Source organism: Prionailurus viverrinus, chromosome C2, assembly GCF_022837055.1.
Source record: "Prionailurus viverrinus isolate Anna chromosome C2, UM_Priviv_1.0, whole genome shotgun sequence".
Taxonomy (NCBI): Eukaryota; Metazoa; Chordata; class Mammalia; order Carnivora; family Felidae; genus Prionailurus; species Prionailurus viverrinus.
In genome coordinates, this window is record NC_062569.1 from 82,226,249 (window position 1) to 82,243,503 (window position 17,255).

Genomic DNA, 17,255 nt, shown 5'->3' on the forward strand with positions numbered 1-17,255 from the left:
GTTACTAATGCCAAATCTAATAATCAAACTCTCTGAAGCATTTTATGCTTCGTGCTTTCTTTTTTAAGATAATTTTGTAGTTGATAAATTAGAGATGCCATTCTATTATTTATAAATTAAGCATCAAAATAATAATAAAATAATAATAAATAATAATAAAATGTACAATGAAAAAGCTAATACAGGAGATAAATAAAGAGAAACACTTCATCAGTAAAAAAATGGCAGAAAAGGAAGAAAAATAACACAAAGAGAAAAATATAATACGGAGAGAAAGAGGCTAGGCACAAATAAAATATAGTGCATGACTCCATTTATATAGTGTTTATGAATAGGCAAAGCTAATCTATGATGCTAGAGGCCAGAATAATGATCACCCCAGGGATAGGGGTGTATTCCCTGAGATGGAGCATGAGGTAATTTTGAGTGCTGTCTTTATCTCTCTGCTGGTTACATGGGTATATACGTATGCAAGGTTCATATTTCTTAACCCCTAAAATGCGTTTGCTTTTCATAGATGAAACTCAAATTTAAAAACAACTTATGAGGTCCAGGAGCTGAGTGGAAAGAAGAGCGAGGATGCATGAGTCAAGGAGGAGTCTTTATCAACCTGAGTAACTGAAAGAGTGTGATGTGCACAGCCCCACTACTCCCCTGATTCGGACAGGTGCAGATACATCTGACTGTTTCCTTGACTTGGTGATTCAAGATGCAGTGGCTTCCTACTAGGATCCTAAGGTGAAAGGGAGATGGATGTAGATGCATTTTGGAAGTGGCTGCTGTTCCCTTCTTCTAGCCTGCATCAGATGGAAGACTGTTGTTGGGAAATGGATACCAGGAGGAAGATGGCGGCGTAGGAGGACGCGGGGCTCACCACATCCTGCTGATCACTTAGATTCCACCTACACCTGCCTAAATAACCCAGAAAACCACCAGAAGACTAGCAGAACAGATTCTCTGGAGCCAAGTGCAGACAGGCGGCCCACAGAAGAGGGTAGGAAGGGCAGAGAGGCGGTGCGCGCTACACGGAATGGCGGGAGGGAGCCGGGACAGAGGGGCAGCCCACCTGCCAAGCAGAGGCCCCGAATCTGACTTGCAAAAGCGGAGAGGCCGGACGGAGTGTGTTCCGACAGCAAGCAGGACTTAACAACTGGAAGGTTATAAGTTAACAGCTCTGCTTGGAGAGCAGGAAGGCTGGAGGACAACAGGAAGGAGAGCTGTTGAGCCCTGGATGACAGAGCACAGCTTGGTGGGGAACAAAGGCGCTTGCCAGCGCCATCTCCCCCAGCCAAAATCCCAAAGGGAACCAGTTCCTGTCAGGGAATTTGCTTGCATTGCACAAACACCCAACGCTGTGCTTCTGCGGATCCATCCCTCCAGTGGGTCTGACTCCCTCCTGGTGCTGCAGGGCCCCTCTTGAAGCAGACCTCCGAAGGAAAAGCAAGATAAACCTGCCCGTCCCACCCCTATACACCTTGCCCATCCACCCCAGCTAATACGCCAGATCCCCAGCACCACAAGCCTGGCAGTGTGCAAGTAGCCTAGACGGGCCACACCACCCCACAGTGAATCCCGCCCCTAGGAGAGGGAAAGAGAAGGCACACACCAGTCTGACTGTGGCCCAGTGGTGGGCTGGGGGCAGACATCAGGTCTGACTGCGGCCCTGCCCACCAACACAAGTTATTCAAGACAGAACAGGGGAAGTGCCCTGCAGTTCTGCACCACTCCAGGGACTATACAAAATGACGAAACTGAAGAATTCCCCTCAAAAAAAACATCCAGGAAATAACGACACTTAACGAACTGATCAAAAATTATTTAAACAATATAACAGAAAATGAATTTAGAATAATAGTCAAAAATTAATCCCTGGGCTTGAAAACAGTATAAAGGACAGCAGAGAATCTATTTCTACAGAGATGAAGGGACTAAGGAACAGTCAGGAGGAGCTAAAAAATGCTATTAATGAGCTGCAAAATAAAATGGAGACAACTACAGCTCAGATTGAAGAGGCAGAGGAGAGAATAGGTGAACTGGAAGATAAAATTATGGAAAAAGAGGAAGCTGAGAAAAAGAGGGATAAAAAAAAATCCAGGAGTATGAGGGGAAAATTAGAGAACTAAGTGATGCACTAAAGAGAAATAATCTACACATAATTGGTATTCTAGAGGAGGAAGAGAGAGGGAAAGGTGCTGAAGGGGTACTTGAAGAAATAATAGCTGAGAACTTCCCTGATCTGGGGAAGGAAAAAGGCATTGAAATCCAAGAGGCACAGAGAACTCCCTTCAGGCGTAACTTGAATCGATCTTCTGCATGACATATCATAGTGAAACTGGCAAAATACAAGGATAAAGAGAAAATTCTGAAAGCAGCTAGGGATAAATGTGCTCTAACATATAAAGGAAGACCTATAAGACTCGTGACTTATCTCTCTACGGAAACTTGGCAGGCCAGAAAGGAATGGCAGGATATCTTCAATGTGATGAACAGAAAAAAATATGCAGCCGAGAATCCTTTATCCAGCAAGTCTGTCATTTAGAATAGAAGGAGAGATAAAGGTCTTCCCAAACAAACAGAAACTGAAGGAATTCATCACCACTAAACCAGCCCTACAAGAGATACTAAGGGGGATCCTGTGAGACAAAGTACCAGAGACATTGCTACAAGAATGAAACCAATGACATCACAATGACTCTAAACCCATATCTTTCTAAAATAACACTGAATGTAAATAGACTAAATGTGCCAACCAAAAGACATAAGGTATCAGAATGGATAAAAAACCAAGACCTATCTATTTGCTGTCTACAAGAGACTAATTTTAGACCTGAGGACACCTTCAGATTGAGAGTGGGGGGATGGAGAACTATTTATCATGCCACTGGAAGTCAAAAGAAAGCTGGAGTAACCATACTTATATCAGACAAACTAGACTTTAAATTAAAGGCTGTAACAAGAGATGAAGAAGGGAATTATATAATAATCACAGGGTCTATCCATCACGAAGAGCTAACAATTATAAATGTCTATGCGCCGAATACCGGAGCCCCCAAATATATAAAACAATTACTAAGATAAGCAACCTTATTGATAAGAATGTGGTAATTGCAGGAGACTTTAACACTCCACTTACAGAAATGGATAGATCATCTAGACAACAGTCAATAAAGAAACAAGGGCCCTGAATGATACATTGGATCAGATGGACTTGACAGATATATTTAGAACTCTGCATCCCAAAGCAACAGAATATACTTTCTTCTCAAGTGCACATGGAACATTCTCCAAGATAGATCACATACTGGGTCACAAAACAGCCCTTCATAAGTATACAAGAATTGAAATCATACCATGCATACTTTCAGACCACAATGCTATGAAGCTTGAAATCAACCACAGGAAAAAGTCTGGAAAACCTCCAAAAGCATGGAGGTTAAAGAACACCCTACTAACGAATGAGTGGGTCAACCAGGCAATTAGAGAAGAAATCAAAAAATATATGGAAACAAACGAAAATGAACATACAACAATCCAAATGCTTTGGGATGCAGCGAAGGCAGTCCTGAGAGGAAAATACAATGCAATCCAGGCCTATCTCAAGAAACAAGAGAAATCCCAAATACAAAATCTAACAGCACACCTAAAGGAAATAGAAGTAGAACAGCAAAGACAGCCTAAACCCAGCAGAAGAAGAGAAATAATAAAGAGCAGAGCAGAAATAAACAATATAGAATCTATAAAAGCCGTAGAGCAGATCAATGAAACCAAGAGTTGGTTTTTTGAAAAAATAAACAAAATTGATAAACCTCTAGCCAGGCTTCTCAAAAAGAAAAGGGATATGACCCAAATAGATAAAATCATGAATGAAATGGATTTATTACAACCAATCCCTCAGAGATACAAGCAATTATCAGGGAATACTATGAAAAATTATATGCCAACCAACTGGACAACCTGGAATAAATGGACATCCATAAACACCCACATGCTTCCAAAACTCAATCAGGATGAAATAGAAAGCTTGAACAGACCCATAACCAGAGAAGAAATTGAATCAGTTATCAAAAATCTCCCAACAAATAAGAGTCCAGGACCAGATGGCTTCCCAGGGGAGTCCTACCAGACGTTTAAAGCAGATATAATACCTATCCTTCTCAAGCTATTCCAAGAAATAGAAAGGGAAGGAAAACTTCCAGACTCATTCTATGAAGCCAGTATTACTTTGATTCCTAAACCAGACAGAGACCCAGTAAAAAGAGTGAACTACAGGTCAATATCCCTGATGAATATGGATGCAAAAATTCTCAATAAGATACTAGCAAATCAAATTCAACAGCATATAAAAAGAAATATTCACCATGATCAAGTGGGATTCATTCCTGGGATGCAGGGCTGGTTCAGCTTTCAGAAATCAATCAATGTGATACATCACATTAATAAAAGAAAAGATAAGAACCATATGATCCTGTCAATCGATGCAGAAAAGGCATTTGACAAAATTCAGCAACGTTTATTAATAAAAACCCTCAAGAAAGTCGGGATAGAAGGAACATATTTAAAGATCATAAAAGCCATTTATGAAAAGCCCACAGCTAACATCATCCTCAACGGGGAAAAACTGAGAGCTTTTTCCCTGAGATCAGGAACACAACAGGGATGTCCACTCTCACCGCTGTAGTTTAACATAGGGTTGGAAGTTCTAGCATCAGCAATCAGACAACAAAAGGAAATCACAGGCATCAAAATTGGCAAAGATGAAGTTAAGCTTTCACTTTTGGCAGATGATATGATATTATACATGGAAAATCTGGTAGACTCCACCAAAAGTCTGCTAGAACTGATACAGGAATTTTGCAAAGTAGCAGGATACAAAATCAATGTACAGAAATCAGTTGCATTCTTATACACTAACAATGAAGCAACAGAAAGACAAATAAAGAAACTGATCCCATTCACAATTGCACCAAGAAGCATAAAATACCTAGGGATAAATCTAACCAAAGATGTAAAAGATCTGTATGCTGAAAGCTATAGAAAGCTTATGAAGGAAATTGAAGAAGATATAAAGAAATGGAAAAACATTCCGTGCTCATGGATTGGAAGAATAAATATTGTCAAAATGTCAATACTACCCAAATCTATCTACACATTCAATGCAGTCCCAATCAAAATTGCACCAGCATTCTTCTTGAAACTAGAACAAGCAATCCTAAAATTCATATGGAACCACAAAAGGCCCCGAATAGCCAAAGGAATTTTGAAGAAGAAGACCAAAGCAGGAGGTATCACAATCCCAGACTTTAGCCTCTACTACAAAGCTGTAATCATCAAGACAGCATGGTATTGGCACAAAAACAGACACATAGACCAATGGAATAGCATAGAAACCCCAGAACTAGACTCACAAACGTATGGCCAACTCATCTTTGACAAAGCAGGAAAGAACATCCAATGGAAAAAAGACAGTCTCTTTAACAAATGGTGCTGGGAGAACTGGACAGCAACATGCAGAAGGTTGAAACTAGACCACTTTCTCACACCATTCACAAAAATAAACTCAAAATGGATAAAGAACCTGAATGTGAGACAGGAAACCATCAAAACCCTAGAGGAGAAAGCAGGAAAAGACCTCTCTGACCTCAGCCGTAGCAATTTCTTACTTGACACATCCCCAAAGGCAAGGGAATTAAAAGCAAAAATGAACTACTGGGACCTTACAAAGATAAAAAGCTTCTGCACAGCAAAGGAAACAACCAACAAAACTAAAAGGCAACCAACAGAATAGGAAAAGATATTTGCAAATGACATATCGGACAAAGGGCTAGTATCCAAAATCTATAAAGAGCTCACCAAACTCCACACCCGAAAAACAAATAACCCAGTGAAGAAATGGGCAGAAAACATGAATAGACACTTCTCTAAAGAAGACATCCGGATGGCCACCAGGCACATGAAAAGATGCTCAACGTCGCTCCTCATCAGGGAAATACAAATCAAAACCACACTCAGATATCACCTCACGCCAGTCAGAGTGGCCAAAATGAACAAATCAGGAGACTATAGATGCTGGAGAGGATGTGGAGAAACGGGAACCCTCTTGCACTGTTGGTGGGAATGCAAATTGGTGCAGCCACTCTGGGAAACAGTGTGGAGGTTCCTCAAAAAATTAAAAATAGATCTACCCTATGACCTAGCAATAGCACTGCTAGGAATTTACCCAAAGGATACAGAAGTACTGGTGCATAGGGACACTTGTACCCCAATGTTTATAGCAGCATTCTCAACAATAGCCAAATTATGAAAGAGCCTAAATGTCCATCAACTGATGAATGGATAAAGAAATTGTGGTTTATATACACAATGGAGTACTACAGGGCAATGATAAAGAATGAAATATGGCCTTGTGTAGCAACGTGGATGGAACTGGAGAGTGTTATGCTAAGTGAAATAAGTCATACAGAGAAAGACAGATACCATATGTTTTCACTCTTCTGTGGATCCTGAGAAACTTAACAGAAACCCATGGGGGAGGGGAAGGAAAAAAAAAAGAGGTTAGAGTGGGAGAGAGCCAAAGCATAAGAGACTCTTAAAAACTGAGAACAAACTGAGGGTTGATGGGGGGTGGGAGGGAGGAGAGGGTGGGTGATGGGTATTGAGGAGGGCACCTTTTGGGGTGAGCACTGGGTGTTGTATGGAAACCAATTTGACAATAAACTTCATATATTGAAAAAATATCAAAAAACAACTTATGAATGAAATAAAAAGATTTCTCGGTGAGAATAATGTTTTTCCTCCCCTCCGTCCAGTACCAGGCTTAGAGTGGGAAGTTTCTGTTCTTATCTATGTTAAAACATCATACTTGGCATTCACCCTTTGGGATCCTGGTTTTATGTGAAGGGTCACCATGGTTGTTCCATCACCTGCCCCTATACCAAGTATACTCATTCAAATGCCCCCCACCCTCTCCCACCCAGTGTATGGCAGACACCCTCAGTGAGGGCTGACAGGGCATCCATATATTTCCCAGAGTTCTTGGTTGGTTTATTTTTATGTTGTTTCTCCTACCTCTACTTTCATGCCACCTTAAAATGAATCATATGGATGGATGTATATTTCAAGTACATATTTTATCCAACATTTTAGTAGTTTTAGTCAGGAAGGTTATTCCAGAAATCTAGAATCACTGTCTGATAAAAAATGTAAGTGTCTCTCTTTCTAGCATGTATTTGCCCTCTATGCTGTAGACCTATTGTCTGTAGAATCAAATCACCTCTGTGGGAGGTGTGTCACTTGTTGGTCTTGATCACTGAACCCAGTCTCGTTATTCTGCAGATGCCACCAGCCATTTTCCAGCTCCTCACCCTTCCATCATTCCAATTACCCCAAATCCAGGACCAGATAAAATATATTTAACTTTATCTGTTGAAAAAGACAGAGGCAGAGAGAGAGAGGAGGGAGGGAGACAGACAGGCAGAAGAAAGGAGAAAATGAGAGAGATGGGAGTAGAGGGAGGACATGAATTAGCTGATAAGTGACTATTTTTCTAATGATGTTTTTCTATTTTTCCCTTGCATTTTTAAATAAATTTCTTATTATATTTAACATGGGTTTGTGCATAAATGCAAGTTTTTGCTTACTCAAATTTTATTCAAATTTTGACAGATTTTAGCTCTTTTAATCAACTCATTAATAGTTTTTTTTTTCCCAGAACTCTTCATAATTTTTAATAGCGGCACTATATTTTGCCATTTACAAAACACCTGTCATTTATTTATACTCTGACTTTCTTTAATTGGAAGTCATATTTGTAATTAATTTTTAAAAAATAAGTGTTACATGTGCTAAGTTCTGTGGAAGTTTAAAAATTTTTTATTAATAATGAAATCAGAAGCTGTTTTACCCTGTTAGCTCAAACTTCACTAGTAGATTCTAATTGACTTTGTTAATAGCTAAACCAACAGGAATGATCAAAGATTGGAATGTAAAAGGTACTTCACCTAAAAATCTAGAGGTTATTTGGGACTTTTGACAGTCCAATAGTAAATGACCAAGTATGGTTGAGGGTTCACCAAGAAACCCAAAAGAGTTGTGCCTAAGAGAAATATTTAAAATATTGGGCTGATGTGGCCAGCTATTAAAAATCTAGGCAGGCGTGCCTGGGTGGCTCAGTCAGTTAAGTATCAGCTCAGGTCATGATCTCGCAGCTTGTGAGTTCAAGCCCCGCGTCAGGCTCTGGGCTGACAGCTCAGAGCCTGGAGCCTTCTTTGGATTCTGTGTCTCCCTATCTCTCTGACCATTTCCCACTCACCCTCTGTCTGTTTCTCTAAAAAAATAGATTTTAAAAAGTTGAAAAAAAATTTAATAAAAAAAAATCAAGGCAGAAGATAATCCAAAGGAAAGCCAGTTTTCCAGTAAATGAACCAGTGAAGTATCATTTGGGAATTGACCTCTGGCTGACATCAATACTGGAGACAGAATAGTTGTTCCTGCCTGGGAACTTCCTTTGCTGAGGAAAGCAGCTCTCAAACAAATGAAATCCATTGGACACATTGCCAGTACCATCAGGGCCAATACATGCCACTACTAGGGCCAAAAAAGTTGGTCTTTTAATACTCTTCTGCCCTGAAGGGAGCATAGTAATTTTCTTCTAGGAAATGCGATAGGGTTGAAAGAATACAAAGTGAGCAATATTTCAAAGGACTTTTAATTATAATTATACTCTTAGACCCAGTGGATGTTTTGCCCTCACAAAATTCACTGGCTTCAAAATGATGCTATATGAAGTTTATTTTGCTTCATGATAATCCTGTGATACAGAATTAATTTGTTTAATGTCTATATGAGGAAACAGTGGGCCACGACTTACTTAAAAAATAAGACCAAGAAATGACAGAACCAGGGTATGAACCAGTTTTTCTAAATCAATTTCCAGTGGTTTATGTGATATAAAGAAGAAGAAAAAAGAAATTGTGAAAATATATCATTAGCTACATGATCTAAGGAAAGTTACTGCACATATTTGGATATGAAAGAAAAGGAGATAGAGGGGAAGAGAGGAAGAGAGAGAAAGAAAATGAAAAAAGAAGAGGGAGGAAAGGGAAAGGAAGAGAGGGAAGAGGAGGAGAGGGGAGGAGGGGAAAGGGAAGAGAAGAGAAGGGAGGGGAGATAAAGGAACATTGGAAAATATGCCTCCTAATTTCCTAGCTAACATCTTGAAAGGTAGTATGGAAAAAACAATTTAAGAATGTGGTCTCTAGAGCATGACTTAGTAGAATTTACATATCAAACTGCACAATGTTGGTCAATTTATTCATCTCCCTGTGAATCAATTTCACACATGAAAATGGGGACATAGAGTTACAAAGGTTAAATGAGTTCATTGTATAAAATAAAAGAGCACCTGGCACATTCCTGTACTTTACTATTTATTATTATTATTATTATTGATGAAACTGATAATTTTGTAATACACCCATAAAAAGAATGCAACTCTTATTATTTATGTATATAGTAAAAATAATGGCCTATTGAAATGTTATATTGAACTCCCTGCAGATTACAGCATAGCTTACATAATGTGTCCCAAGGAGTATAAGGCAATATTCTCATTTGAAAGAATTAACTGAATGAGAGCAAGTGAAGCTATTTGTCAATTGTCTGTCATAGGATAAGGGTAAATCATCAAGTTTCTCCATAGTCTGAATAGAATAGCCTATGAGTGTATTCAGTCCTATTTGATCTGATTGTGCTCACAGAACAAAATTCCAGTTATTGATCCTATTCCACATGCTGATTGAAAATGAGAAGGTAACTTCTGGGGTAATAGATGAGAGTTTTTCCAGGTACTAGACTAGTTTTGTTTTTTGTTTTTTTCTTCTTCTTATGGCTTGAACAGACATTTCTCCAATGGCCAATAAGCACATAAAAAGATACTCAACATCACTAATCATTAGGGAAATGCAAATCAAAACCACAATGAGATACCACTTCATACCCATTAGGATGGCTAATATAAAAACAAACAAACAGACAAAATCAAAGAATTAGTGTTGACGAGAATGTGGAGAAATTGGAACCCTCAGACATTGCTGGTGAGAATGTAAATATATACAACCTCTGTGGAAAACAGTATGGTAGTTCCTCAGAAAATGAAACATAGTATTTCCCTATCACCCAGCAAATTTACTTCTGAGTGTGTACTCAAAATAATTGAAAACACAGATTCCACAGATGCTGACCAATGAGTCATTGTAGTGTTACTCACAATAGCTAAAACATGGAAGCCACCTAAGTAGATAAACAAAATGTGGCATATACATGCCGTGGAATATTATTCAGCCTTGAAAAGGAAGGAAATTCTGATACATGCTACAATAGGGATAAACCTTGAAGACATCATACTAAGTGAAATAACCAGTCATAAAAAGGCAAATACTGTCTGACTCCACTCATGTGAAGTACCTAGAATAGTCAAACTTATACAGGCAGAAAGTAGATGGTGGTTGTCAGGAGCTGAGGGAAAGAGGGAATGGGGAGTTAGTGTTTAATGGGATAGAGTTTCAGGTAGGGAAGATGAAAAAACTCTGGAGGAGGTTGGTAGTGGTGGTTGCACAACAATGTGAATGTACTTAATGCCATAGAACCATATACTTTAATTTTTTTTAAGTTTATTTATTTTTGAGAGAGAGACAGAGTGTGAGTGGGGGAGGGGCAGAGAGAGAGAGGGAGACACAGAATCCGAAGCAGGTTCCAGGCTCTGAGCTGTCAGCACAGAGCCCAACGTGGGGCTCGAACTCACAGACCGCAAGATCATGACCTGAGCCGAAGCCGGACACTCAACTGATGGAGCCACCCAGGCTAGAACCATATACTAGAACCATATACTTTAAATGATTAATGTGTTATATATGTTTTATGACAATTAATAATAGTAAAAAGTTTTAAAAGTCAGAATCAGAGCACCAAGGACAATTCACATGGCCTGCCTCTCCCACCAAAATAATAAAAAGCAGAGAACTAGGTTAATAGTGGTTGATTTGTGCATTGATGAGATAAAAAAAGAAAAAAAGAAAAAAAAAAGAAAAGGAAAAAGAAAAAGAAACAAAGAACTACTAACTTAACCAGAAATCTGTGTCTCTTGGTATATTCCTCTTGCCCCTTGTCTCTTGGCAACATTTCTATTGTATTTTATATCCAACAAGGGCTCAGAATGCACTAGTGATTCAATAAAAGTGTAATTAAGAAACATTTCTGTGTACCTGGGTGTGTTCTTTGTGATGTAAAATAACTAAAATCAACTGTCTGTAATATGATGATCCTTCCAGAGGGAATATTATCGTCCTGTACATGGTAGAGTTAACTTGAATTGTTAATTAACCTTTCCTGCTGCCTGCTTTCTCTTGAAATGGTAGATTCTTCAAAAAGCATGTGAAAATCTGCTATTCTGAGAGTTAACATCACATTTTTTAACACATGAGGTTAAATTAAAATTTATTCTAGATCAGTTGCCATTAGTACCTTTATAATGGAAGTTCCTAAGAAAAATCAGGTGAAATTTAGAATTGATTTTGTGGCCATGGCCCTGAGTCATAGAATCTAATAAGACAAAAACATTCTGATATTTATACTTAGGATCTAAATCTGACACAATGTCACATTTAGTATATAAATCTAAATAGCAATATTTCTGACAATATATATACGCATGAATACACAGACAGAGAAAAATGACACATAGCTGACTCATTCATTATATGATGATCTTTTTTATCTTCGGTGTCAAGAAACAACAAATTTTCAGGGCGCCTGGGTGGCTCAGTTGGTTAAGTGTCCGACTTCAGCTCAGGTCATGATCTCGCGGTCCATGAGTTCCAGCCCCGCATCGGGCTCTGTGCTGACTGCTCAGAGCCTGGAGCCTGTTTTGGATTCTGTGTCTCCTTCTCTCTCTGACCCTCCCCCATTCATGCTCTGTCTCTATCTCAAAAATAAATAAACGTTAAAAAAATTAAAAAAAAAAGAAACAACAAATTTTCAGTTTATGTATTTTCCCGTAGGAAAAGGAAAAAAAACCTACCTAGTATACCACAAAAAGTTCCTGAAAAGGTTTTTCTTTCTCATTTGTGTCTAGCCAACTCATCAAGCATATACTTCCTGATTATTCTTTCTAAAGCATAGCTTTGATCATGTTGCTGACCTGCACAGAAGCCATCAAGAGTTCCCTGTTGCCTACCAAGCAAAGGCCAAAACCTGATTCAAATAGTACAGCACTTACATCAGTCTGCATATTCCTTTTCAAACTGTCCTGTATTATTATTCCTCATTCATCTTCCCTGCTAAATAAAACTACCAACCTTCCATTCCTGACTAAACCCTAAAATTTCTAATTCCCTAGACCTATTCATTCTGCCTGACTGTAATATAAGGTATCTAAATTCCACTCTTCTACATCTAATACATTATAATCATCTTGCTTTGTATCATACTCCAGGATAGGAAGAGGATTTATACCTTCTAGTTGTCTTTCTACCATTTGTTTACAAATTAACATTACATAGCCTATGGGATTTATTAAAGCAGATAGAGAGTAAGACAGACATTTCAGCTTCCTAGGAATCTGGAAATCTATGCTCTACAGGATTCCACATAAGTATGTCTTTCTGGAAGTAAAAAGAAAGCTTAATGAAAAAAAATTATCACAGTTTGTTCCTCTAGAAATTTCGATCCTGAAAGAGTAAAAAGAAACTGTATATACAAATGTTGTTGTTTATATATTCCACAAATATTTATTGAATATCATCCATGCACCTAAAATTATAAAAGCAGTGGAAGTGATGAAAAAATATAGAGGTTAGTGAAGAAGTCCATTCTTTAGGAGTAAAGAGGTGTAAGTATAATACAAGGTAGAAAGTGGTACATTGTAAAAGAGAAAGAGATGTCTATAGAGTTTAAAGGAAGAAGAGAGGTTGTGCAGCCTGGGAGGATCCCGGAAAGTTTCACGTTACAACAAGATGTTTCCATTTGTCCTCAGCAAATGTCAACCACAATGGAAACACATTAAGACAGCTAAGTATAAAACCCTTCAAGCAAGAATGTTTCCATGGTATCAATTCTATATGTTTATATAGATTTTTTTCTTGGTCTCATGAAAAATAGTTTCACAAATCTATGTAAACAAAAGCATTGAAAGCCACATTTGCCACAAAACACTGATGTTCTTAAATATTAATAATTTGGAAGATCACTGTGTATATTCCCTCCCTGAACTGGCTCTCTTTTAGAAATGTGGGGAATTATTTCGTACTATTCTTCCTTAGAAACTACTGATGCCGTATGATTGCATCAGCACAAAATCGCTTCATGAGTAGGAAGGTGCTTATTTCAGGAGCTAAGTTTGGTCTTTCACAAATTTGAAGAGCTGGAAGTGACTTTATGAATCAATTACAGTTTACCTCAGGACGTTTCTTGCCTTTAGAGGATCTCTGCCAAGGCATACTCCAGAAAGTGTGCTTTCCTTTTTGAAATGACTATATGGAGTCTTGTGATGAAGAGAGAAGCAACAAAGAAATGCTGTTAAATTAATAAACTCTTGAATGGTACTATTAATAAAGGATAAATAGACCAATATAGTAATTTGAAAAGTGAAGTAAAGGAGTGGATTAAAAAAATAAATAAATAAACATGTTTATTTAGTTTCGATAAGGTTCCACAGTTTTAGGCATGGTGAACACATCATTCAATATGGCAAACAAGGTCCATGTTCTCCATGCATCTCATGTTCTAGATGTGTGAGATATGGGTTATGGGGAGAAGGAATACAATAGGTAGCAGAAGAGATAAAATACATGTGATTAATAAATTTTAATAGTGGTAGGTGCTATAAAGACAGTAATGTAGGGTGACTTGATAAAGAGAGAATTGGAAGGGACTTTAGGTTAGGTGGGCAAGGAAGGGAGGCATATATACAAAAAAGTGATATTTGACCTGATACCTGGGTTTTCGATTTACAAAACAACAAGCCATGTAAAAATCTAAGCAGAAAAGCAACAAGGGCAAAGACCCTAAGGTGGAAAACAGCTTGAAGATTCTAGAAAAAAAACAAGAAGACTAGAATAACAGAATGGCAACTGAGGCAGAGGATGCTACAAAGTGAACTTGTGGGGTTAAGGAAGGTCATTTATGTTTGTGGAATGTATACAAGTAGTTTGGATTTCAATTTTTAAAGACCTGATTTGAAACCATAGTAAGGACTTCTGTATATGTCTGTATACATTAGTGAAATGAAACTTTTATTTTTATATTTATTTTAAAAGCCATTCATTATTGAGGACCTCCACATGTTAGAGTCTGGAGCTGGGGGAGAAGACAGACAAGAGGACAGACTTGCTGTGTAAGAATTTATACAGTGAAAAGGGGCGCCTGGGTGGCGCAGTCGGTTAAGCGTCCGACTTCAGCCAGGTCACGATCTCGCGGTCCGTGAGTTCGAGCCCCGCATCGGGCTCTGGGCTGATGGCTCAGAGCCTGGAGCCTGTTTCCGATTCTGTGTCTCCCTCTCTCTCTGCCCCTCCCCCGTTCATGCTCTGTCTCTCTCTGTCCCAAAAATAAAATAATAAACATTGAAAAAAAAATTAAAAAAAAAAAAAAAGAATTTATACAGTGATAGAAGAGAAAGTGCTAAAATCCCTGGGTATTGGGGCATCTGGGTGGCTCAGTCAGTTAAGTGTCCGACTTCACCTCAGGACATGATCTCATGGTTCGTGGGTTGGAGCCCTGTGTTGGGCTCTGTGCTGACAGCTCAGAGCCTGGAGCCTGCTTCAGATTCTGTGTCTCCCTCTCTCTCTGCCCCTCCCCTGATGGCACTCTGTCTCTTTCTCTCTCTCAAAAACAAATAAAAGCATTTAAAACATTTTTTTTTAATCCCTGGGTATGTTTATAATGCATTATGGATATTCTAAGGACTGATCTATCTTCCAGTTGGTAAGATCTTTGCATATTCAAACTGATATTTGCATATTTAAAATGATCTCTGCTCATGTAAATTGAAATATAGGTATAAACTGAGTGTGTGGAATTAGAAAGTGGATGCTGCTTAAAAAATGGGATTAAGACAGAAAGAAAAATACAAGGCCATTTATGGAATGCAGTGAACAGCATTTACAGTCCACATATGTTTTGTTGATACAGCCCACATATGTGAGGCGATGAAGGGAAATTCATTCATTTATTCAGAGAATATTTATTAAGCAAATACTACATGGGAGGTACCAAACTAGCTACTGGAGAACAGTAGTGAATGAATAATAAAGTCCTCGTTTTTATGGAGCAGTCCAGTAGGGGGAGACAGACAATAAACAAGTAAGTAAAGACTACAAGGTTGTGGTGAGTGCTTTGGAGGAAAGTAAAACAGAGACAAAAGGAAAGGCAGTTCAATAAGTGGTTAAACTTGTACAAAGAGTGATCAAGAGAAACATCTCTAAAAAGTGACAGTATAGCAGAGAACTGAAGGACATGAGATAGTAACTTATGCAAACATCTCGGGAAGAGTCAGTCATCAAAGCAGAGGAAGTGGTAGGTGGAAATGCCCAGGAGTGGGAGCATGCTTGGAATGTTCAAGAAAAAGTATAGAGAGTGGGATAACAGAAATACTGGAGGATAAGCTGGAAAGCGATAGGAGATGAGGTCAGAGAGGTGAGGTGGGAGGGACAGGATATAGATACTTAGCACCTCATAGGTGATAGCCAGTTAGGAAGCCACTGGAAGATAATGAATGAAATGGTAGAATGATGTGACTTCATTATCAAGAGACACTGTGATTATTGTGTTGAGAAGAGCCAAAAAGAATAGAACAGAAGCAGGTAGAGCAAACAGGCTATTGCATTATCGAGAAGAGTGATGCTGGCCTGGAGGAAGTGATGAGAAGGGTCAAATTCTGAAAATACTTTCAACTGATAGGATTTGATAATGGATCAAATAATGGATCAAAGAGAAGTCAGACTGATACCAATTTTTTTTTTCATCTGAAAGAATGGGGTTGAAGACTCCAGGAAGAACAAGTATTTGTTAGGCTGTCTAGATGCCACTTGTAGACATAGTAAGTTTGAGATGCCTATTTGTAACTAAGCAAAAAAAAAAAATTGTATATGCAGCTGAATCTATGGGGCTAGACTTCAGGGGAAATGGACTAGATATAAAAATTTGAGAGTCATCGGGATTTACATGATATTTAATGCCTTGTTACTGGAGTAAAGTAAACATGGGGTAAGCCTACCCAGAGAAAAGAAGAAGGTCAAGGATTGAGCCCTGAAGTGGTACAAAATTTAGAGTCCAGGGAGAGGAGGAAGAACCAGCCAAGGAGAAGGGTGCTAATGAGGAAGAACATAATAGAGTCAGAAGGAATTAATGCCCCAGTAACTAAATGAGGCAAAGAAAGAGTAATCAGCTGTGACAAATACTTTCAAGTAATTTGAGAACTGCAAAGTGGCCATTGGATTTAGCAATGGGGAAGTAATTAGTAACCTTGACAGGAGCAGGTTGAGTGGACTGGTAATAATTAAAACCTCACCAAAGTAGGATCAGGAGAGAAGAGATGGAAAAGAATTAGTGAAGGTTAAATCCTCTGAGAAGTTTTGTTGTAAAAGGTGGCAAAGAAATGGGATAGTAACTGGAGGAGGAGATAGGGCCAAGAAAAGGTTTACTTGAGATGGGAGATAATTTGGTCTAGTTCTGTGCTGCTGGCCATAGTCCAGTGGAGAAGGAGAAATTGATGAGACAGGGCAGGAATGGAAAACTGCAGAAGTGATATATTTGAGTGCTCAAGGGAGTTAGGATCTAGTGTCCCAATGGTTTATCCATATTAGTAGGAGGGAAAGCAAAGTATATTGCTACTAATATTTATAGAGGAATAGATGTGGTGTAGTAGAAGCCTGTAGAAAGTCTTTTCTAATTGCTTTTTTTTCTTCTCAGTGAAATAGAAAGCAATTTCATCAGCTGAAAGTATGGCTGGAAAGGAGGTGGATATAGAGGTTAAAGGAGAGAGAAGATTTGAAAGAATCCTCTAAAGGAGTAGGAGAAAAGAAAATTTCCTAAATGAATTGTGGGTCAGGAGAAAATGTCTATTTGAGATTAGCAGGTATGTGTTTAAAAGTGATATCATTACATAAAGTATGTGTTTTTCTCCAGTATGATTGCAGGGTCAGTGTATGAGGAGCGCTTAATTTAATCAAATTTAATTTTGAAGATTAGTATGATGTGAGGGGCAG

General features: G+C 38.5%; 1 protein-coding gene across 3 annotated transcripts in view; it reads left to right on the plus strand.

Annotated features, from left to right (window-relative positions):
- OSTN (osteocrin) overlaps positions 1-17,255 on the plus strand; it is a 214,188-nt gene that overhangs the window by 95,530 nt on the left and 101,403 nt on the right. For all 3 annotated transcript variants that reach the window (XM_047875753.1, XM_047875752.1, XM_047875756.1), the window contains exon 3: positions 16,960-17,125. The gene's annotated coding sequence lies outside the window, so the exon portion shown is untranslated. The remainder of the gene's footprint in view (positions 1-16,959; positions 17,126-17,255) is intronic.